The sequence below is a fragment of the Petaurus breviceps genome, unplaced genomic scaffold (assembly GCF_028583685.1).
Source record: "Petaurus breviceps papuanus isolate PSGF00001 unplaced genomic scaffold, PetGlider_PUasm1.0 90919, whole genome shotgun sequence".
Lineage (NCBI taxonomy): Eukaryota > Metazoa > Chordata > Mammalia > Diprotodontia > Petauridae > Petaurus > Petaurus breviceps.
Genome location: NW_027187378.1, coordinates 32,902,718 through 32,926,579, shown reverse-complemented (window position 1 = coordinate 32,926,579; position 23,862 = coordinate 32,902,718). Strand labels below are relative to the sequence as shown.

The following is a 23,862-nucleotide window of genomic DNA, read 5'->3' as shown; positions in this document are numbered from 1 at the left end:
ATTGTGAGGATCAAATGAGATTATGTTTGTAAGGGACTTAACACAGTGCCTGAAACATCATAAGCATTTAATAGACATTTGTTCTCTTTCCTTCTTCCCTTAATTGAACTCGATTTTACCGAATTTCTGTATAGTAAATATAACCCAGGCATGTCTGTCCAGGCCCAGTTTTCCTAACATGGAGGTGCCCTCAAGGGGGCCTTTGGAGCACATCCAGATTCCCTAAAATGGAGATTTCTTTGTTTCTCTACCACATGGGTGGGGGTACTCTCCTTTAGCTGACTGCCTATGATTTTAGACCTGGTGAAACTGATCCTTTCACTCTCTTCCTGCCGCTCTCCTTTTGGCCACTCTGATCTGCTTGTCTACAAGGTGAGAATCCCAGTTCACCCATAGAGGGGATGCCATGAATGGAACCAGTGAGAGTAGAAGGGCTTTCCTTCCCTTGATTCCTCTCTATTATTTTGCCTCCCCCCATGCAAGAAATTGACCCGGGGTATTTGTTTCTAAGAAGTGTTGAAACCTCCTAGGTTTCAGATGCTGGGGGTATCCCTACAGGACCATCTGGGAATTTGAGCCATGGTGACCTTGGAGATGGATTTCAAGTAGGGTAGTAGTCAACCAGCCTGTGAAGGAAGACCTAAGAAGCCAGAGGGACTGGGACTCCAGCCTGAGGTTGGCTTTTGGACTTGGAACTGGGTCTATGTGCTATAGAAATTGAAGTAAGCTAGGAACCCAATTCCCTTTCCTCTGCAGAGATTGGGGTGGCACCAAATGTGTGTGTGTGTGTGTGTGTGTGTGTGTGTGTGTAGAGGGTTTATACTTCCCACAGGGAGTGAATTTGTATATTTAAGATTATACCTTCTGAAGTAAATATTTCTGCATAAAAGCTAATCTAATTGTTAGTGGCCAAGTGGAATTGGAATGCAGGGGACCACATCTCCTACGATTGAGAGAATCCCATTAGTGGAGGCTGGAACCATTTGCAGAGAGTCCTACCATTTCCACCCCCACCCCCACCCTTCAGTGCTCTTAAGGTCACAGAGAAGCCTGGAGGAGGAGTGAAATCTTATACACTTGGCCTTCAGGCCAAGAGGCTGGGGTAGTCGGGATTACATGAGAAAAGTGGATAATAAACTTTACCGTATTTTCATTCTGACCTGAGCCTAAGACTTCAGTTTCCTACAGAACATTGACTTTATTTTGCATAACTTCAAGGAAAACAAATATACATATGTATGCAACATACATATGGACTCACCAAGTTACAGCACTGTTCTTAAGAGGTATAGCTTAGATGAAACAAGGGGTAAACTACTCTACCCTACCCATTATATCAGTTATACTTAAAGAATAGCCATTTTCAGTTAAAATTACTTTTAAAAAATGATCGTAGGATATAGAGCAAGAAGTCCTTAGAAATTATTTAATCTGACCCTTGCTTTTTTAATTTTTTAAAGTTTAATTTAATTTTTTCAAAGAACAAAATGTATTTTTTTCTCCCTCTTACCTCCCCATGTGGGAAAAACAAGAAAAACAAGCCCCACATAACAAATATGCATAGTCAAGCGAAATAAATTAATAATAACAATAACTAGCATTTATATAATGCCTACGAGGAGCCAGGTATTGTGCTAAGTGCTTTACAAATATTATCTTATTTGATCCTCACAACAACCTTGGGAGAGAGGTACTGTTATTATCCTTGATTTGCAAATGGAGAATCTGAGGCAAATAGAGGTTAAGTGACTTGCCCAGGATCATACAACTACTAAGTATTTGAACCCAGGTCTTCCTGATTCTGGGCCCAGTGCTCTACTATGCCATCTAGTTCCCACATTGTCCATTTCTATAAATATAGGTTACATTCTACATCTTGTCTCTATCACCTCTGTGACATTAGGTAGGGAGTCTGCTGGATTCATGATTGGTCACCATGTTGCTCAGAGTTCTTAAGTCTTCTAAAGTTGATTGTTATTCTTGTACAAATTGTACAAACTACTGTTACAGTTCATATAAAATTTCCCAGGGTTCATTGAAACTGTTCCTATCATCATATCTTATGGTACTATAGTATTCCATTACATTTATATAGCATAGTTTCTCAATCTCTCATTTTACAGATAAGGAAACTGAGGTCCCATAAGGGAGAGTGGAACCCCAACAACCAGACAGATAGCCATACACACAGTGGCAGAGTTGAGATTCCAGCCAAGAATCAGATCTTTCCACTATTCCACAGGGGCTGAGGTTTCTCTTAATGATCATCATAGCAGCTTCTGATATGATCATATCACAGGTGACTCCCAAAGCTCCACTTCCAGCCCTTATCTCTCTTCTGAGCTCCAGTTTCACATCTCCATCTACACTTATGACATTTCTATTTGGATATCCCAAAGGCTTCTCAATCTTATCTAAAACAGAAGTTACTGTCTATCCTCCTAACCATGCCCTACTTTTCCTATTTTTTATTTCCTTATTTTTGTCTAGGGCACAACTATCTTTCCAGGTACCCAGGTTCAAAACCTAGGTAGGAGTCAGTTCTTCATTCTTAGTTACCATTGAAATAGTCATTTCATAAGTCTTATTGATTCCACATCAGATATGTGTTGAGGGCTTACTGTTTGCCAAACACTGTGCTAAGTCCTAGTGCCCCACAAATTAGTCTCTGTCCTCAAGGGGTTTAATGGAAGGGAAGGGGAAGGGAATATGTGCCAGGCACTGTGCTAAGCACTATGAATATTTCATTCGATCTTCACAACAATCTGTGAGATAGGCACTGTTATTATTCCCATTTTACAGTTGAGGAAACTGAGGCATATAGTTAAAGTGACTTGACCAGGGTCACAAAAGTTAGGAAGAGTCTAGGCTAGATTTGAACTCAGCTCTTCCTGAAAGCAGGCCCAATGCTCTACTCACTGTGCTACTAGGTTCATAGTAGGATCATACAGAGCAGGTAAAGGTAATCTGAAAGGGGAAGTAATTAACAGTTTACAGAAGATGATATTTAAGCTGATGTAAGAGGGCAGAGAATTTCATAAACTGGGAACATACAGTGCAAAGTCCTGGAGATGGGAAATGAGGAGTATTATGTTTGAAGAGCTGTAAAGAGGACTGTATAGCTAGTCCAAAGAGTTTAGAGAAGGGAATCAGATGTAAGGGGGCTGGAAAATTAGGAAGTGACAAAATTTTGAAGAACTTTGGATGGCATATACTTGATCTTAGAGGTAATAGGGAGCCCCTGAAAGATACTGGAGGGAGGGCTCTAGTTGGACTGATCATTCAGTTCAGTAGTGTCTGACTGTTCATGACCCCATTTGGGGTTTTCTTGGCAAAGATACTGGAGTGGTTTGCTGTTTTCTTCTCTAGCTCATTTCTATGCAAATGAGGAAACTGAGGCAAACAGGGTAAGGTGACTTATTCAGGGTCACACAGCTAGTAAGTGTCTGAGGCCAGATTTGAACTCAGAAAGCTGAGTTTTCCTGACTCTAAGCCTGCCACTCTATTCATTACACCACTTAGGTGCCCCTAAAGTATGGACCGGACTCATACTGTAGAAAAATTACCTTGGCAGATGAACAGAAGATGGATTGGAGCCTTCCATTGGCTATCCCTCCATGCCTGGAAAGTATTGCCTCTTTACTTCTGTCTCTTAGAGTTACCTGTAAGACTCAGCTCATGCTCTACTTTCTACAAGAAATCTTTCTTGGCTCTCGCCAGCTACTAGTGCTCATCACCTTCTCTCTCTCTCTCTCTCTCTCTCTCTCTCTCTCTCTCTCTCTCTCTGCTTTTTAGAGGGGCAATTGGGGTTAAGTGACTTGCCCAAGGTCACATGGCTAGTAAGTGTCAAGTGTCTGAGGTCATATTTGAACTCAGGTCCTCCTGACTCCAGGGCTGGTGCTCTATTCACTGTCATCTAGCTGTTCCTCATCACCTTCTCTTTTGTATACATCTCTATATGGGAAAATCAAACATAGTTGATGAGGGTGCCGGCCTTAGGGTGAAGAACATATACTCTAAGCCTGACGCTGGGCAAATCACAACTTTTTAGGTAACCTTTTAAGTCTCTAAGTTGCAGAGAGGGAGTCATAACTGCATTGGTAGAGGAATAGATTTCCTCACACTAATGAAATTAAAAGTGTAGTTCTATCTGAACATGGAGTTTCCTCCAGTAGTCTGTGTTTTGCTTTCTGTCTTAGTGTCTTGCTCAGTACCTGGCACAGAGTTTACCAAATAAATGCTTGTTGGTGAATTTATTGGGCAGCTAGGTGTCTTAGTGAATAGAGTACTGAGTCTGGAGTCAGGAAGACCTGAGTTAAAATCCAGCCTCAGATACTCAATAGCTGTGTGATCCTGGGCAAGTCACCTGTTTTTGCCTTAATTCACTGGAGAAGGAAATGGAAAACCTTTCTAGCATCTTTGCCAAGAAAACCTCAAATGGGGTCATAAAGAATGACTGAAAAACGATGATGAATTTATTATGTTATTAATTTATCATCATTATCACTACCACCACCATCATCATATTATTATTGATAAGGAACAGGGGCCATATTCCTGACAGCTTGAACATTAATCCCAATTATTTAATATTAGGATTCTTAAAAACAACAACAACAAAAAAAACCAGGGGTGAAGGAGGGAGAGGTAGGCAGGATATTTCCAGAAATGATGTACAAACAAAAAGCATCAGCAAAACTGATTTTAAAAACAAGTTAACCAGTGAATCTTAGCTTGTGGCTTTGACTTGCCTGTACTTTTCAAGCTCTGATTTCTTTCTGTGTTTTTAGTTTGAGTCTGAAAATAGAGCTTTTGCTCTACAGAAGAGTGGATGGAATTTTGAGATCAAAAGTTGGTGGGGAGCGAGGGAACGGTAAAGAGAAGGATGGGATTGCTTTATTTTGTGGGTCAAGAAGGCATTTGGGGGCCCTCTGCTGTCAGAGTCACCTGTCAGCTGAGTGTTAGAAGAATCTGTGTCCTTAGCTTGCAGTGCTCTCTGGTGGCCCTGTTTCTTTCAGACACTTAGCCTAGCCTGATGGCTATTGTTTATAACTGCTCCAAAATGATACCATAGGATTTAGATCTGGAAGAGACCTTAGAAATCATCTGTTGGGATATGCCTATGCCAGCTCTGACTGGAGAGAGCAAACTGTTGAATTTTCTCCATAAGCATTTGCAATCAGAAATAAAAAATGCTGCAAATTAATTTTTTTGATTGTCTAGACAGTGAAGTCAGACTCAAATAGAAAAAATGTGGGGAGAACTATTAGAGTATAAAAGAATCCCTGAGCCTGTATACTGAATCAGGAAGTCACTTATTAACATCATCTATGTTCTGTTGTATTTTTATTAATTTTGTTAAACGTTTTCCAATTCTCTTTTAATCTGCTTCAGGCTGTCATCAAGAGGGCAGGTGTTATGCGGCCCCAGAACTATCCTGATGTTTGATACATCTGGTCTATATTTAAGAAAGTGATGGAAAAAATATTAGTACTTCAGATTAAATTTAAACTTAAAAGTGGCTCACGGATACATTTTTTTTTTATATAGAGTTGGTTGTTAAACATTTACAAGTATACCTCTTGATTTTTAGTCTGACTCATTTTACAGCTGAGAAAACTGAGTCCACACAGCCTAGTAAGTAGAGGAGCTGAGATTTGAACCATGGTTCTTTGATTCCAAATTCAGTGCTTTTCCCTTCACTGCACAAACCTTTCTCTCTTAATAGTCAATCAACAAATACTTATTGAGCAAATATTATAGAAAACACAATGGGAGTTTAAAACAAGTCTAAGAAGTAATCTCTGCTCTCAGGAAGTTTATCTTTGCCATCCTCTCACCTCCTCTTTCTCCAGCAACCAAACTGTTGTGGGAACTCCAGTTCCAATTCTGTCACAGAATCATAGGAGTATAGACTCAGAGTTGAAAGGGCTTTTAATAGTCATTTAGTACAGTTTTAAAAAAATTTACAGACTAGGAAACTGATGACCATAGGAGTTAAATGAGTTTTTGATGGATTGAACACTAATCCCAATTACCTGATGTCTGGATTCTTCAAAACAAAATGAAAAAGTGTCGGCAAGGAGGAGGGAGAGGTAGGCAGGATATTTCCAGAAATCACATAAAAACAAAAGGCATCAGCAAAACTTACTTTAAAAACAAGTAAACCAGTGAGTCATAGCTTGTGGGTTTGATTTGCTTGTCCTTTTCAAGTTCTGATTTCTTTCAGTATTTTTAATTCAAGTCTGAAAAAAATTACACAGGTGGAGTTCAGGTCATCTGACTCCAAATCCAAATCTCTTCCAGCCTCCTGAAGACCTTGTTCTCATATAGGTTTTAATCATGTACCTAAATTGTTAAATGATTAAAAGTTAAAGTATTGCATATTTCAGGGTTGCTGCTGCTGCTGCTCTTCCTCCTCCTCCTCTTCCTCCTCCTCCTTCTCCTTTTCCTCCTTCTCCCCCCTCAAAGGACTAAATCTCTAATAATATTATTTTAGACACTAATGGATACTGACATAGCGTCATATAGATCTGGGAGAGGGGATCGAGGCAGACAAGAATATACTGGAGGCAGCTTCAACCAGCTTGTGAAAACTGATTGCTAACTTTTTAGGGTGAGCATTTACACCTTGGAGATATGTGAGCAGAAATTTGTTTTGTTGATTGCTTATTCTTAAGAAAGTGATGGAGTGTCAATTATACCTTAATAACAATATTGATCAGGGGAATGCTGAATGAGATAGATGCTATCCCAAGACTTTCATCCTGCTGACTTCTGCCCTGGTCAGTGCACTTTGGGATTATTGAATTCAGTGCTGGGCATCATCCACATCAGGGAAAATATTCTCTGTCCAGAGAAGAGCCACCAGCTCAGGGGACTGCAAACCATGACACAGGAGGATTGGTTGAAGGACAAGGGGATGTTTGGTCTCGAGATGAGAAGACTTAGGGAGAATGTGATATTTGTTATCAATTTTTAAAGTGTGGTTCTGTGAAAAAGGCATTTGACATCTTCTGCTTGACTCTAGAGGGGAGAAGAAAGTGGAGGTAGATCAGCTTGATTTAAGTGCTGTCGACACAGAGGTGCATTGTAGTATCCCTACCAATACGCTGTTCTGACAGAGCTGTGTTTGCCATATTCTCTCTTGAGATAAGTAACTTCTGGAGGAAAGGTAGAGAGATGACATAGGATGGGGCATAGCCCCATCTTTAAAGGTAAAAGACAAAGACTAAGGGAGACTTAGTGGTTCTCAAGACCATGCCTCTCCCCCTGCCATAGGATAAATTGAGGACAGACTCTGATTTGTGTGGATGTAGTTTTTGCACTCCATTCAGGGTTTAGGTTGCAGTCCCTTGATATTTCAGATCTTGGGCACTAGCTATACCTGAAACCTTGGCATTGGCATCCTCCTGTCCTGGTTGCAGGATGGGCACCTCAAGCTTCTACAACTATCCTGATACAACTGCAAATTAACCACATGTACCTACCTCTAACTTAAGTGGGAACTGGGACATTTATTGTAGGTGTTGATTACCATCCTGTGACCCAGATCATGGCACAGGAGGTGGTGGTTCAAGGTGGGGAAATGTATATCACCCTAAAGGGCATGTTTTCCTGTTTCTGGAGGTTGGAGAAGGGATCAAATGAAATTCCATAGCTGGCTTTATCTATGGCTAATTTTTGATATTAACAAACAAATTTATATTGCTATTTTCAATTGCTTTTATGGAGTATTGACATTAGCAACACATGTGAATGCAAAGGATAAGGGTGAAGGGAGTATGGGTCAAACATGACTTGATTAGTAGATGCATCTACCCACAGAGACACATACCCTACACACAGACTCTAGAACAATCATCCTTAATACAAAGGGAAGAGCTAAGGGGATGGGATGATTGACAACTAGATGGTCTGAGGGACTGATAGAGAGGCACTGGCAGCTTGGCATATACTCATTCACACTCTGGTGTTGGGTGGTAGGCATTCCACGAGGAAAACTTCCAACCAGTTGCCTTGGAACAAAGCATCTCATCACTACGGTTCACAGGTTTAGATTTAGATTTAGAGAAGACCTGGATGGGACTTGAGCAGTTACCTAAGTTCATCCCACCTCCCTTAACAGACATGGAAACCGATGCTTAGATTAAGTGATTTGTCCAATGTCATACATGTAGTAAATGACAGCTCTGGAATTCAAACCCAGGTGACCTGTTAGATAGGTGGCAAAGTGGATAGAGGACTGGACCTAGAATCAGAAAGGCTGGAGTTTAAATACAGTCTCAGATATTTACTAGCTGGGCTTGGGCAAGTCACTTAACCTTTGTCTACATCAGTTTTCCCTCAACTGTAAAATGGGGATAATCATAATATTTACTTTCCAGGGTTGTTGTCAATCAAATGAGATAATATTTGCAAAGTGCTTAGCACAGTGCCTAGCTTACAGCAGGTAAGTAACAAATATTTCTTCTTCAAATCTAATGCTCATCTGTAGCACCTTAAGGAGGGATGACCCCTTGTTAGAGCTAATATAAAGAGATTTTTGCTCCACTATGAGTGGATTAAATGATCGCTAGGGTTCTTCCAAGTTCTGAGTTTCTGTGATTCTCCAGGTGGCATATGCCATGAAACAATAGTGAATAATACAACAGAATCTAATTCTCACATTGTATGCTACAGAGTAAATGTTAGAAATATTGAGGTGAGGGGTTGGGCTATAAGGAGGACAGAGCAGATTTCTGGTCTCTTTCTTTACAGCCTCATTGTTGGCAATCTTCCACGTGTTGACTCCCTCATTAGAATGAGTTCCTGGTGTTTCCCACAATGTCGGTGCTTAATAAATGCTTCGTTCTTTCATTCTTTTGGCGTAGTCTCTGCCCCTCTTTTGGGACCAGCCAGGAGCCTCAGCCATGCGTGCCGTTTAAGGGAGGGACCAGAGCAGATGTGTCTTTTCTGATGGAGCAAAACCAATCCATGCCCAGCTTCATGGGTAGCGCTCCAGTCCAACCTTTTCCCCTCCACGGGAGGGTTTCCAAGGTGAGACAGATCAGGGAGGACTGTAGCAGTCAGTGTAGACAGCCTGCCAGCCCCAGTTATTGAGCTTTAGGAAGCAGGGGGGAAGCATTCACTGTCTTCTGTTTTGGGACCAGGAGGAGAGAAAGAGAATTTATTGCAGTCGCTGGCTGAGCCAGGCGACTCTAGTGCAGTTTTAATCATGAATCATTTTGGATCGACTGGCTCCGTTGGGTGCGTGAGCAGATGGTTATCATTTTAACATGCTCTCCCGTCCTTAGTGGAATCTGGCTTTTCATTGTCCCAATTTAATTTGGCTTGATTTCCCATCCGCTTCCTGGGCGGCAGAAAGCAGCAGGACTCTGGACTGCAAGGCTTCGAGTATCCACCAGGGGCCGCTGCTGCTTTGCAGTCCCAGCTCTCCTCTTAAAATGATCATAACCTTGTCATTGCAAGGGCCTCACCCGCTCTAAGTCTAAACCTCTCCAGGTTTTTCTTGCCCGAGTTTCACCTGGGACCTCAAGGCGCCACTTATTCTGCTGGCTGCTACGACGGTCTTTACACGCCTTTGTGGCAACGCAGCGTTTTGGGGTTGGCTGGTGGAGGTGAGGCGGTCCTAATTGCGGGGACTACATGCAACCAGGATGGACAGGGGAAAGAAAGAAAAAGGGTAATACACACGAAAAAAAAAAAAAAAAAGAACAGAAAGGCAACAACAAAGAACCGAAGGGCCAGAGCCACGGAGGAGCAGAGAGGCTCGGATCGCGTAGCCACCGACGGAAGAGCGGCTTCTGCCTTCAGCCTTCTGAGCACGTCGTGGGATGGAAGCCAGAGATAGCTGCAGCCCCGCAAGGCTCCCGGCGTTCTACCAACCATTTAGTCACTTTCACTAAGAGACGACAAATACATAAATCAGGCCCCAGGGCACTCAGCCACCTGCAAATAAAAATGCTTCTGTTGAGCCCCATATGCTGCCCTCACCCTTCAAGAGCTGTGGTGGGCTATGCGAGAGAGAGACACAGAGAGAGAGACAGAGATAGAGAGAGACAGAGAGAGAGATGGCGAGAGAAAGAGAGAGAGGCAGACAGAGACAGAGACAGAGAGAGAGAGAGAGAGACAGACAGAGAGATACAGAGAGATAGAGACAGAGAGACAGACAGAGCAACCAACAAAACAAAAAACTTCTCTTGGCTTCAGGGCTGAGCATGGGCTCCCTCCTGCCTGGGGCCTCTTTGGGCTCTATTTATTCCATTTGGCTGAGGTACTGGTCTGTTGCTGGTAGACCAACATAGTCTAGGCTAGGGCCCTTGCCTTTTCACCACTCCTGTCTAGACCAATCTGTTCTGCTCACTGTTATTAGTGTGTATTGCCCTCCTTCCCAGCCTAGGAACCCATAATGGCGGGCAGCTAGGTGGCAGAGTGGAGTTCAAATGAGACCTCAGATGTATTGGCTGTGTGACTCTGGACAAGTCATTTAACCTTGATTACCTAAAAAAACCCCAACCTACCAACCAAACAAATAAAAAACCAAAATTGTTCCTCTCCAAAAAAGAACGTATGATGACTCCCTATTGCCAAGTCACCAAGCCCTTCTATGATTTGGCTCCTTCCTACAAATTCAACTTTGGCTCCTATCACTCTTCAGTGTAAATTCCAGACAATTATCATTGTCCTCCAAATATTCCATACCCAGTCCTACACTCTACCTCATGTTATACCACAGTACTACAATAAATCGTATAATCTTAGAGTTGGAAGACAACTAAGAGGTTATGAAGTAAAGTGATATTTGAATAAAAATGCTATCTACAACATATATTTTTGGGGCATGACCAACGCATGATTTTTAAAAATTTTATTGTATTTGTTATGAGTTTTTTTCTTTTGAGTGAAGGGGAGGCAGGGGGGAGGCGAAAATATTTTTATTAATTGAAAAAATACAATAAGATATTCTTTATAATGTACTGAACAAATGGGTTTCTAGTCTTTGTTCAAAGACTTCCAGTGGAGATGGACCTATTCCCTCCAGATTCAACCCCCTCCATTTTGGGATAGCTCCAATTGTTAAGAGGTTTCTTCTCCCTTTGATACAATCTGTTTGCCCCCCTTTTCTTTGGTGACTTCCATCCATTCCCCTCTGGTTCTAAATCCCCAAGGAGAGGCTGATAAACCCTTGTCAGTGATGCTATAGAAGGCAACAGGTGGGGTTGGAGTAGATGCTCTCTGAGGTCCTTTGCAACTATGGCATTACTTATAATTCTATGGTTCCTTCTGCACCATTGAAACCAAGAAGGACATGCTTATTCCTTCATCCATCTGACAGTACTCCAGATACTTTACAGAGCTGTCTTCCTTGTAACCAGCCCCAGGTCTTCTCTATGCTAAATAGCCCTAATACCCTCCCTCCTTTCCCCTCTCTGTTCTTTTTTCCAATTCTTAGTATCCTCTGAGGCCTAGCTTTGATTCTGTATCCTCCTTGGAACTGTAGGAAAAACACTGAACTACAAGTCAGGCCATCTGGTTTCTAGACCCAGTACTGCCATTAGCTGATTGTATAATCTTCGAAAACACAATTAATCTCCCTGGTTCTTAATTCTCTCATCATTAAAGTGAGGGGGTAGGATGAGAGACAGCATGAGACAGTGGAAAAGATCAATGGGCCTTGGAGCCTTGAGGACCAAAGCTCTGTCACTTACCTGAGTGACCTTAAGGAAGTTACTTAATTGCTATGGGCTCAGTTTCCCCCATCTGAAAAATGAAGGGGTTAGATTAGATGTCCTCTGAGTCACATTCTAGATCTGCCTCTTATGATTCAATCACCTATAAGGTCTTTTTCAGCTCTAAATATTTGAAAATATTATTAGATGATACATATATTGGTAATTTTCAGCATTCAGATGCTGAATTCTGATCCTACCAGTTATATTTCTCCTTTTTTGATGCCAAAAATTATCCCTTATTCTCTTTTTAAAATGAGCTCTCTCACTGGATGCTAGATAATTTTATCTTCCTTTGGTTTGTTTTACAGATATAAAGCTGCATGGCCAATAATGTATGTATGCAGAGTGGGGAGGGTCGTCTTGCTGCCCTCATTTTCCCTCTTCTTCTGTCCTACTTTTTAAAGCGGTCTAAAGTTGGAGACAGTGTGTTATACTAGAACAAGAGTAGAATTTCACATAAGAAAACTTGGGTTTGAGCCCTACCCCAGTTCTATGCTGCAGCAGATAGGGCACTGGATGCAGAGTAAGGGAGATCTGGGTTCAAATCTCATCTGAGACACTTGCAAACTGTGTGACCCTGGACAAGTGACTAAACCTCTCTTAGCCTCAGTTTCCTCATTTGTAAAATAAAAGGGGGTGCATTTGATAGGCTCTAATGTCCCTTCCTAGTCTATATCCATGTCCTATGAATAGTTTCTAGCTCTGTGACCTGGAAAAAAGCCTCTGAATCTCAGTTTCTTGATTTGTAAAGAAGGAAAAATAAAGTATATGTCACCCATCTAAGGGCTATTGTGAAGGCCCAAGCCAAGCCAAAAAAAGCATTCATTAAGCACCAACTGCATGCAAAGTAATGTGTAAGATTCTAGGGAAACATCAATGTGAAACACAGATCTCACCTTCAAGAAACTAGCGTACTTGGAAATCAAAAACGCCCATCAATTGGGGAATGGCTAAACAAGTTGTGGTATATGAATGTGATGGAATACTATTGTGCTATAGGAAATGAGAAGCAGACAGACTTCACTATAACCTAAATAGACTTATATTGTCTGATGCTGAGTGAGAGGAGTTGAACCAGGAGAACATTGTACACAATTACAGACGCATCGCATCTGTGACGACTGACTGATAGACTGGTTCCTCTCAGCAATGCAAGGTTAGAAGACAACTCCAAGAGACTCATGATGGAAAAGGCCATACACATCCAGAGAAAGAGCTACAGAGTCTGACTGCAGATGGAAGCAAACTACTTGCTCTCTCTCTTTTTTGTTTTGTTTTGTTTCTTCTTTCTCACTGTTCATTCCATTGGTTATAATCCTTCTTTACAACTTAACTCATGTTTAATGTGAAGGTATTCTTAGAACCTATATTGGATTGGATGCCACCATGGGGAGGGGGACGAAAGGGAGGGGGAGAAAATTTGGAATTCAAAAACTTGTGGAACTGAATGTAGTAAACTAAAAGTAAATAAATAAACAAACAAAATTTTAAAAAAGAAAAATAAATAGTGATAATCAGAATCAATGTCTTTACCTTTATTCATTAAAAATTTTTTTCAGTCAATAGTTTATTTAAATATGCTAGGTTGGAACTGTTATTGTTGCATGTATTGCATGTACAAATTTTCACTTTGTTACAACTATTAAAAGGCTTTAAATAGTTGAGTCTAAAATGACTCTACATTGAAAAAAGGAACTTACATTCTATGAGAGAGGGGTAGAAGACAACATATCAGAAGATAAGTATATAATTTGAGGGAGAGAACATGAACAAATAGGGGTATCAATGAAGTTAATAGCAATAATAATTAATAATACTAAAAGGATTGAGATCAGGAAAGGCTACATCCATAAAACGAGCCTTGAAGGAACCTAGGGATTCTAAGAGTCCAAGGGAAGGGGGAAGAATATTCTAGATATGAGGAGCAGTGTGTGCAAAGAAACATGGTGGGAAGATGCGTTGGAGCTCAGGCAAAAGCAAAGTGAGCCAGTCGACCTGGAGCACAGAGCATCTGAAGGACAGAATGTGAAATGTCAGGAAAGGTGGGCTGGGGCCAGACTTTACGTTTTATTTCTATTTTATCCTAGAGGAAATAGGGAGCTGCTGAAGGTTCTTTAGGAGTGGTGTTACAGTGCTTTACCAAGATGATTTTGGTAGTTGTATAGAGGTTGGATTTGAGAAGAGAAATGGAGAAAGGCTGAGAACAGAGATTCCAATTAGGAGGCTGAGGCAGTAGTCTAGGGGAGAGGTGATAGGGGCCTGAACAAAGGAAATGGGTATGTGAATGCAGAGATAGGGGTACATGGGAGCTAGGTTATGGAAGCATAGCTGGCAAGATAGCAACTGCCTGAATCTGGTAGATGAGGGAGAGGATTTATATATGAATATATATATACTTATAGAAAATAGAAATTGTTTTTGTTTAGTTGCTTTTCAGTCATGCCTGACTCTTTGTGGCCCTGTTTGGGGTTTTCCTGGCAAAGATAATAGAGTGGTTTCTATTTCCTTCTCCAGCTCTTATTACAGATGAGGAAAGTGAGGCAAACAGGGTAAAATGACTTGTCCAGAGTCATACAGCCAGATTTGAACTCATAGAGATAAGTCTAGCTAACTCCAGGCCTAGAACTTCATTTACTGTACCACCTAGTTGCCCAAAATATAGGTATATCTACGTGTATGTATGTATGTATATATATCTCACATATGTAAATTTATTAATATTTACACACATATGTGTATACATGTCAAGAAGGCTTGAATTGTTTATATATGTTATGTATACATGTGATATATACATACCTGTTTTCTATATATATGCATACACATTATATATGCATATATACATACACACATTTTATATACACACACATATACAACTCAAGGTTTCTTGACACCATGTCCAGCCCTGTATCTATTATTCCACCTAGCTATCACATTTATGTATACATGTAAACACACACATATATGGAGAGTAAGAGACAGAGAGAGAGAATATAGATAGATCACATTATAACCATAAAGACCATAAGGTGCCATACAAATATGAGTGATCATTGCCAGGAAATATATAATTTTCCTTGTATTCAGACTAGAGATTCATAGCCTTGCCCTGGAATTTTGGGACTTAAGCTTCAAATCTACATGGCAGTCTGTGGTCATCAAGAATAGCTGTGGATCTAAGAGCAAGGAAGGACTTAGGTTGAGAATAGGACTCATTCTCATCAGGAAATAATTGGTTGTAGAGGCAGATGGCAAATTTGAGCATTTATGGAAAGAGCTACCTCTGGCTAAAGTAATAATAGTAATAATAATAGTGATCATAGCTATTATTTATATAGTACTTCATTCTGTGTATATATATCTTTTTTTTTTTAACCTTTCTCCCTTTTTCATCTCACAACTCTGCAGCATGGCACTGGGGGTTCTTCTTGACCATCTGCTTGTCTTTGGAGGCAATGCTATCCCCTACAATCTCTTCCCTCACCTGAGTCCTAACTTGGTCTTTCTCTATTCCAACTTCATTTTGGGATACACCTGAGCCCTCTTCAAGACAGTCCTGCTGTCCAGGTTCAAATTTCTGAAGCTTCTCCTGTGGCCCCCAGACAAATTTATATTGAGGATTAAAGCTCTTCCAGGCACAGTGGACAAGTTTCCTGCGCTCCTTCTTGTTCCGGACTGTGAACATGAAGTAATCCAAGGCACTCTGCTTAACGCTCGGCAAGCAGTGATGAACAAGGATCTGTTCTAGAAAGAAACGGATCAGAGGCACGTGGTGATGTTCATAGCCCATCTCGCCCAGACACTCAGGATTCGAGTGATGCGAAGGTTGTTGCGGCTGTGCGAGTTGAGGTTCTGAAAATCTCTCCTAGTAGTTGTCAGCCTTTCTCACTTTCCCAGTTTTGTGTTTCTCCAGTTCAATGCCATAGAAGCCCAGAATGAGTTCATATGCTTGGACGAATCTTCTCGTGACTTCCGGAGATTTTTTAAATTCCTGGATTTCTCTGAGTGGCAGGGGCTTAGTGTGCCAATTCACTGCCCTCTCCTGCAAAGGGAAAAACCACTGTCCGTAAGAGTGGTCCTCCAGGATGTCATAGTCCTCCTTCCAGTTCTTCAGGATATCCTCAATAAAATAGCCATTGGGCAAGAAAGCAATTTCATTTTTATAAAACTTCAAATTCAGCATTTCATTGTTGGAATCTTCATCTGTCAAACCTGGGTATCGATGTCTGTATCTGCATGTCCTGGACCGCTTTCCAATTTCGGCATCCTCTCATCTGGCTCTGGAAAGCTTGGTTCCTGTGCTGCTGTGGCCTCGGCTTCTCTTCCTCTCTGGGTTTCCTCTCATTCTTCTCCTTCTCCTTTTCCTGATCCTCTTTTTCTTCCTCTTCCCAAGTCGAATTGCAGTCCTCATCGTCCATGCTTTGTGCAGCAGAGCTTAAAAGGCCGAGTCACTGCCAAAACAGGGAGCGGGAGAGGGCGAGGAGGTGTGGAGATGTGTTGGGTTCGAGGGAGGTAGGTTGGAGTCTATATATCTTAATTATATCTTCACAATAATCCCTATGAGGTAGATGCTAAGATTTTTTCCCATTTTGCAGATGATAAAATTGAGACTGAGAAAGCTTAAGCAACTATTCCAAGTATCTGAGATAGAATTTGAAGTCAAACCTTGACTCTAAGTCTAGCACTATGCCACCTGCTTATCTTCAGCCTACCCTAGAAGCTCCTCACACCTCCCAAATTTTTAATGAGTGTTTTATTTTTTAAATTATTCATGTATGTATATATGTGTATTTCATGTATATATGTGCACATATATGTATATAGACATATATTTAGGCAACTAGGTGGCATGTGTGTGTGTATATATGTGTATTAGGGAACCAGAAAGTTTTAAGGGTTAAACATATGGTTCAAGTAGGCAATTAGTTTAATTAGAGCAGTTTGGTCAATTAATTTGATAAATTAATTAACTTTATTCACAGTCATTGCTCTTCAAATGCCACTCGTTTTTAATATTGCAGTGTCTTTTTAGGTTTAGAAAAAAATCTTACTGCTGTTTTGGAGAGCAGGAGTTATTGGAATGACGGTGGAAAAGGGAGCTGATTCAGAATAACTTTAGTGGGGTTTATTTTTCCTAGTTCAAGGCCTGATGGAAGAGGATGGGTATGAAAGGTTAGAGAATACAATGTGGATTATGATGGTGGTATAAGCCAAGGCAGATTCTCAACTAATGGGCCATTTACTTAGTACTTTGTCTGTAGAGACCTGGGGCAGCCTGGTTTGCTGCTAGAACAATCAGAGATTGGGACTTCTGATCAATATCAATCAATCAATATTAATTAAGCACCTATTATGTGCAGGGCACTGTGCTAATGATGGGGATGCAAAAAGAGGCAAAGAAACAGTTTCTTGAGGAGCTTATAATCTTTTTTTTTTTTTTTTAAGCAATTGGGGTTAAGTAACTTGCTCAAGGTTACATGGCCAGTTATTATTTCTGGGTGTGGTGCTGAGCATCCGAGCCAGGATTTGATCCAGGTCATCCTGACACTGGAGCCAGTGCTCTTACTCGCTAAGCCACCTGGCCGCCCCTAAGCAATTGGGGTTAAGTAACTTGCTCAAGGTTACACGGCCAGGTGTTTCTGGGTGGGTGCTAAGTGTCTGAGCCCGGGATTCGATCTCCAGGTGTTCTCAACACTGGAGCCAGTGCTCTTACTCACTGTGCTACCTGGCCGCCCCGTGGAGCTTATAATCTAATGGATGTGTCTTCTTTGTCCAAGTCTCTACTACAAAGTCAAATGCAAATGGATTTGATATTATCTCTTATCCTTGTGTTATCTGCCTGGAATTTGAGGCTCTTTCCAAACTGGTGCCAGTCTATTGAGGCTTATCTTCAATACTGTGTGCATTTTGTCCCCTTCCCAACTCTGAGCTTTTGTTTATACCATCTGTGTTACTCTCTTTACACCTCTGGCTTTTACATTGCTGCCTATTGACCAAGCCTCAGTGGAAATTCCATCTCCTTCTTGAAGCCTTCCTTGGCCATCCCAGTTAAGAACAAGCTCTTCTTGTTCTAAGCATTTATAACGACACATCTGGTGCTAATAATACACAATGTAAAATATCATTAAATATTCTTGTGTCTTCCTGTACACACTGAAATCTCTGGGAGGTTAATTCAATTCACTTCATTTAATTTCAATTCAGTTCCATTCCATTCTATTCTATTTGGTTTAGTTTAGTTCAGTTCAATTAAGATTCCATTCAGCAAAATTTGATTAAAAGTTTACATGGTTCAAGGCATCATGTTAAGTTCAGAGTCTATATTTTAAATTTTCATTGAACTCCTTGGGACATAGTTGAACCCTCAATGAATTGCTGTTACTCATGAAAGACATTGTACTCTTTCCATTCATGTCTTAGAGCACATGATACTCTATGCCTGAAACTCCAGATCTCTTCTCTTCTTTTGAGCTCCATAGCTGCATTCATGGTTTAACTCAAGTACCACCCTCTCTCTACTCAAGGCCTTTTAGGATCCAAGACTTATTAGCTTTTCTCTTCCCTAATATATTGATTTGGTGTCTATTTTGTATTTTCCTATCTGTGTACAAGTCCCGTGCCTTATCTTCATAGATTGTAAGCTTCCTGTGGGAAGGTGCTCTTTTCATGTTCATCCTTGTGTTTCCAGATCCAACCAAACAAGTGTTTAGTGAATGCTTGTTAAATGGAATTGAATGTCAGCAAGGATAAGTCTAAGGTTTTCTGTGGTTGTAAAATCACAGGGAAGGCATGCTAGTGCTGAGTGTTAGTATGATGACCAAGTCCACAAAAGCCTTAGGACTCCTCCTCTCTACCCCTACACAGTACAGCTAAGCCCATAGTCTCCCCTCCCCCTCCCCAGCCATAACATGGATTAAAGGGCCATTGACTCCCTGCTGCTTACTCTCAAGGTCTTAGGACTCCTGTTCTTTGTTTCCTTTTGAATACTGGCACTGAGCTTGCTCACCTGGCACCTCTTCCTCCCAGTCTGAAGCATTCAACTCCTCCATCATTTTCCCCTTTTCCTCCCCATATTGATAGCCGTGCAGATTCTGGGTTGCCACGACAACGGATTGATTAGCATCCAATTCCTGGGAAGGGAGAAACATGCAACTATAAAGAATTACAAATGATGCCTGATTGTCTGCTGCCAATAGCCTGATTGCTGCCATTTTCTGGCAGGTAGCTCGGCCCTAACAGGAAACCTTGTGCTGTGCAATTACTGAGATGTGATTGATGCATCACTATAGTTACAATCCACAGTGTTTCCAACTAGGGAGTTGTTGGGTTTAAAAAAAATTCCCTTTTCAGATGGAAATTATTATAAATGCAGAAGGAAGAGGTGGAATAGGCAGGGGAGTGGGGATGTGGGTGGGAGGGCATGGATCTTTCCCAAGCAAGGCCCCAGTTAGAGTTCAAGCAACTATAGGAGATGAGAGTTGGGAAGGCTTTGGGAAGGGGGAAAGTAAAGGATCTCTCCCTGTCTTACCCAAGGTCCTCTCCACTAAGACCTGAAGGTTATTTGGAACCTGCCTTAAAAATGACAGGGTTCAGAAGTGGGGGGAAATAAGTGGAACAGGCTTGGGCCACAGGTGGTGCACTGCCCAGGCCAATTAGTGTAGCAGCTCTCTGAGGCTGACCTAAATCATCTGTGGTGTCCAAAGAGCATGCACCTGGGCCTGAAAGAATAGTGTCCAGGAAGTGGGCCATTTGGCCAGGTGGGAGATGACAGTGGGGGTGGACTGAGGGAGGGAGACAGGCTGGCACTGAGACTGGGCAATGAGAGATTTTGGGGTGAGAGGAGAGCATTTCATTCTGAACCAGCCATCTGCCCCTATCTTCTCTCAGTAAGGGATTACATGCTTATTCAGAAATAGAGAGAAAGGGTGTTCTTAACTCTCAAATATCTCCCATGCCCAGGTATATGGTACCAGCAAACCCACCCTTTGAGATTCAATCCTTGAGGTTAAACCCTGCCTTTCTTTGTAATCTTCTTTGGAAATGCAAATCTTTCAGGAGGAAATTAAATCTATTATTTCTTGGAGATCTTTTTTTTCTTTTTGTAGGGCAATTGGGGTTAAGTGACTTGCCCAAAGTCACACAGCTAGTGAGTGTGTCAAGTGTCTGAGGCTGGATTTGAACTCAGGTCCTCCTGACTCCAGGGCCGGTGCTCTATTCACTGTGCCACCTAGCCACCCCTCTCAAAGATCTTTTGTCTGTGACTGGAGTGCTGGGGCAGCACAGCAGCATTAAGCAGGGATGGAATGGTCATAAGAACAAAAAGAACTGAAAGGAGCAACCAAATTTGGACAAGAGAGGCATCCCAAAGCCATGTACTTCATGTTTTTGCCAAGGGTTATTGTCTGAGTTCACTTTATCAGCAGTCACATCCTGAAGTGTTCCAGTAGCCAAGGCCAGGATTCCAGCCAGGCTGACATCTCTTGTCCATAACATGAGGTAGGTTCCTTCTTATCCAGAGTGTTGATATAGTCCTAATATGCATATGCAGTATGAATTTAGATAGGCATATTTACCATATTGTTATGAACTATTGACACCATCTATAAACTGACCCATATAATACCTTCTTTTTTTTAATATAGAAAATGCATAGTTGCTTATTGGGCAGATCCATTAAGGAATGACCTGAGAACCTCTTCTGTGTTGTAGGATGAGAAGTGGGCAGGAGCATTGAAAATAAATGTGAGGTCTGTATCTTGGCTCATAGAGGTTTTGTGTTTCTATTCCAGTAATGTTCCATAGAAGCCAGGCATCTAACATTAGCCTGAGGAATTGGTTAATGGGCAGTATAAATGAAAACACCAGAAGAATGACCATTTTGACTAAATGATTGTATTTTTGCTAATTGTGTGGGTAAATTGAAAAAGTGAAGGTTTTCTTGTTATAGTTGACACTGAATATTAGCCAGCACCCCAGGCTAACTCTGGTCATTAGCCTGTTGTTGAACAACATGAACATATGCATGTCATGGCCTGCAGGTAGAAAGGAGACTATTCACATCTAGGAGATCAACTCTGTACAAATGTGAAGCCATGTTTAGGGTCATTCAAACCATCACAGTTGCTGACTTTGATGAGGTAGAAAGAAAGGAAGAAAAAATAGAATTGATTTCCACTTGGAAAAGTTTTGCATTTATCTCACTTAGCTGCAGCCAGGTCAATTTCCGCACACCTATAGTCTTCCCAAGTACCTTCTGATAGGTTCATTGTTTGCTTGTTTTGTTGTTGCTGTTTGCCCTTCATTCTCAAAGAGGACTGTGACATCAGGAAGGTGATGCCATAACATGCAAGTGAGTGGGATTTAAGTGAGGGAGTCACCAGCAAAGTCACCAACTTCACTTTCTCCTCCAGAGCCATCTGGGTTCAGTGGCAAGGTATAGATCAGGATGACTGCAGATGGCCCCCTGCTTGTTTTATTATGTTTATTACAAGTATCAGTAACTTTGTACTGATAACACTTAATGGGTCTCAAACAAGTGTGGCTTGATTTTTGTCTTTATGTCTCCAGGGTTCGGTGCATTGTTGAGCACATAGATGATACCTGATGTTTGTTGAATTGAATTGGCTTTCAGTTGACTTTGAAAACATCTGGGAGATAAAGCGTACTGGAAAAGAGTACTGCCTCCGCAGTTAAGAGGACCTGAGTTCAAATCCTACTCCTTCTGCTTAGTTATCTGTATGATATTGGGCTAATTAGTTAATATACTTGGACTTTAGTTTGTCATCTGAAAAATAAAGGGGTTGGACCAGGTGACTTCAAAGGTCCCTTCTAGTTTTACATCTAGAATTCTCTTATTTTTATGTTTTCCAGGAAGGGGGCAGGATAGCTGGGCCAATTTGCTGCATGTGTATATGGACTTTGTACAGGATGACATTACCTGAGAACAATGTTACAAAGAAATAGTGTCTTGTTTGTATTCATGTATATAGGTGTGAATCTGAGAGTTCTTTTGAAATTTTTATTTGGAAATTTGTCTCTGTTATTCAATTTGCATGTAAATTGAATTTTAGGTTTTAGCAGCTTTGGAAGGAATTGAGGTGACCTAATCTGGATAAGAGAAGGCTTAGGTAGAACATGTTATAGCTGCCTTCAAGTATTTGAGGTCCTGTCATATGGAAGAGGGAGCAACCTCATTTTCCTTTATTCCAGAAGCCAGAATTAGGACCAATGAATGGGAAATAAAGACAGGAAGGTTTTTGGTTCACTCTAAAGAAGGCCTTAACAGTTACAACTTAAAAAAAAGTTATGTATACATACATATATATTTAATATTTTGAACTTAACAAACATCAGTGTGTTTTAAAATTAAATTCTATTTAAAAAAATGAAAATTTGCTTTCTCTCCCTCCCATCCCTCTACATACCACATTGAAAAAGAAGGAAAATTAAATCCTTGTTACAAATGTGTGTAGTCAAGCAAAATACCTTAGAGATGTCTTAAACATATGTCTCAATTTGCACTCTGAGTCCATTCCCTCTCTCTCAGGAGGTGGGTAACATGTTTTATCATCAGACCTCTGGAATTGTGGTTGATCATTTAGTCAATGTCCTTAAGATTTTTAAACTTGTTTGTCTTTACGATCTTGTTGTTATCATACAAATTATTCTAGTTCTGCTCACTTCACTGCATCAGCTTATACATGTCATTCCAAGTTTCATATTTTCTTGAGGCACAATATTAGTTATTCCCCAAATGATGGGCATCCCCTCAGTTTCCCTTTCTTTGTCACCACAAAAACATCTGCTATAAATATTTTTGTACATCTTCAAGGTTTGTTTTGCTTAGGATGAATGCCTCCCTTAATCTACCCTCCCCCTTATACTCCTCCTTTCCCCCCTCTTCTCCTTTCCTCGTGTTTTCCTATTAAGTGGAATGTATTTCTCTACTCATCTGAGTGGGTGTGTATCATTTTCTCCTTTGTTCAGATGATGGTGAGATTTAAGTGTTGGCTGTTCCTCTCACCCTTTTCTCCTTGTATGCAGAGACATCTATTTTTGCACCCTAATTATGAGATAATTTTCTCTTTCCTTCCTCTCCTCTTTCTCCTCAATGTAACCCTCTTCCCCTCCCTTTCCATTCTTTTTTAAAAGATCATCAAGATATAACAGAACCACTCTCAGACTTTCTATCTAATTAGATTTCCTCTATGATCCCTGAAAATGGTACTGTTCTGAAGAGACACAAATATCATCTCCTCATATTGGAATGTAAACAGTTTATCCTTGTTTAATCTCTTATGATTGTTTGCTTATGTTTACCTTTTTGTGTTTCTCTTAACTCTTATGTTTGTACTTCAAAGTTTTATCCCAGGTCTAATTTTTTCATCAGGAATGCTTGGGAGTCCTCTATTTGATTAAAGATTCATTTTTAATTCCTAAGAGGAATTTCTTTTAATTTTTCTGGGTAAGTTTTTTTTGGAGGGGGGAGGGCAGGGCAATTGGGGTTAAGTGACTTGCTCAAGGTCACACAGCTAGTAAGTGTTAAGTGTCTGAGGTCGAATTTGAACTCAGGTCCTCCTGACTCCAAGGCCAGTGCTCTATTTACTGTGCCACCTAAGCGCCCTTTTAGTTTTATTTTAATCCTGTATCTTTTGCCTTCTAGAATAGTATATTCCAAGTTCTCTGCTCCTTAGAGTAATGCTATTAAATCCTGTGTAATTCTGACTGTGGTTCCTTGGTACTTGAATTCTTTCTTTCTGACTGCTTATAGTATTTTTTTTTTTCGATCTGGAAGCTCTGAATTTTGACCATAGTGTTTCTGAGAGTTCTCATTTTGAAGTTTCTTTTAGGAGGTGACTAGTGAATTCTTTTTATTCCCATTTTCCTTCTAATTTTAATAAATCTGGACAATTTTGTGATTTCTTGAAATATGATATCTAAGCCCTTTTTATTGTTCCTATGACTTTCAGGTAGTCTAATGCTTCTTAAATATCTCTCTTCAATCTATTCCCATTCAATTGTTTTTGCTAAAAGATACTTTGCATTTTCTTCTATTTTTCAGTCTTTTGATTTTGTTTTAACCTTTCTTATTGTCACAAGGAGAATTATGTTCTATATGGTCCTTTCT

The 23,862-nt window shown here is 40.7% G+C and overlaps 1 pseudogene; it reads right to left on the bottom strand.

Moving 5' to 3' along the window:
• Nucleotides 1–15,077: 15,077 nt before the first annotated feature.
• Nucleotides 15,078–16,153, bottom strand: LOC138152202 (opioid growth factor receptor-like; annotated as a pseudogene).
• Between the last annotated feature and the right edge of the window lie 7,709 nt (nucleotides 16,154–23,862).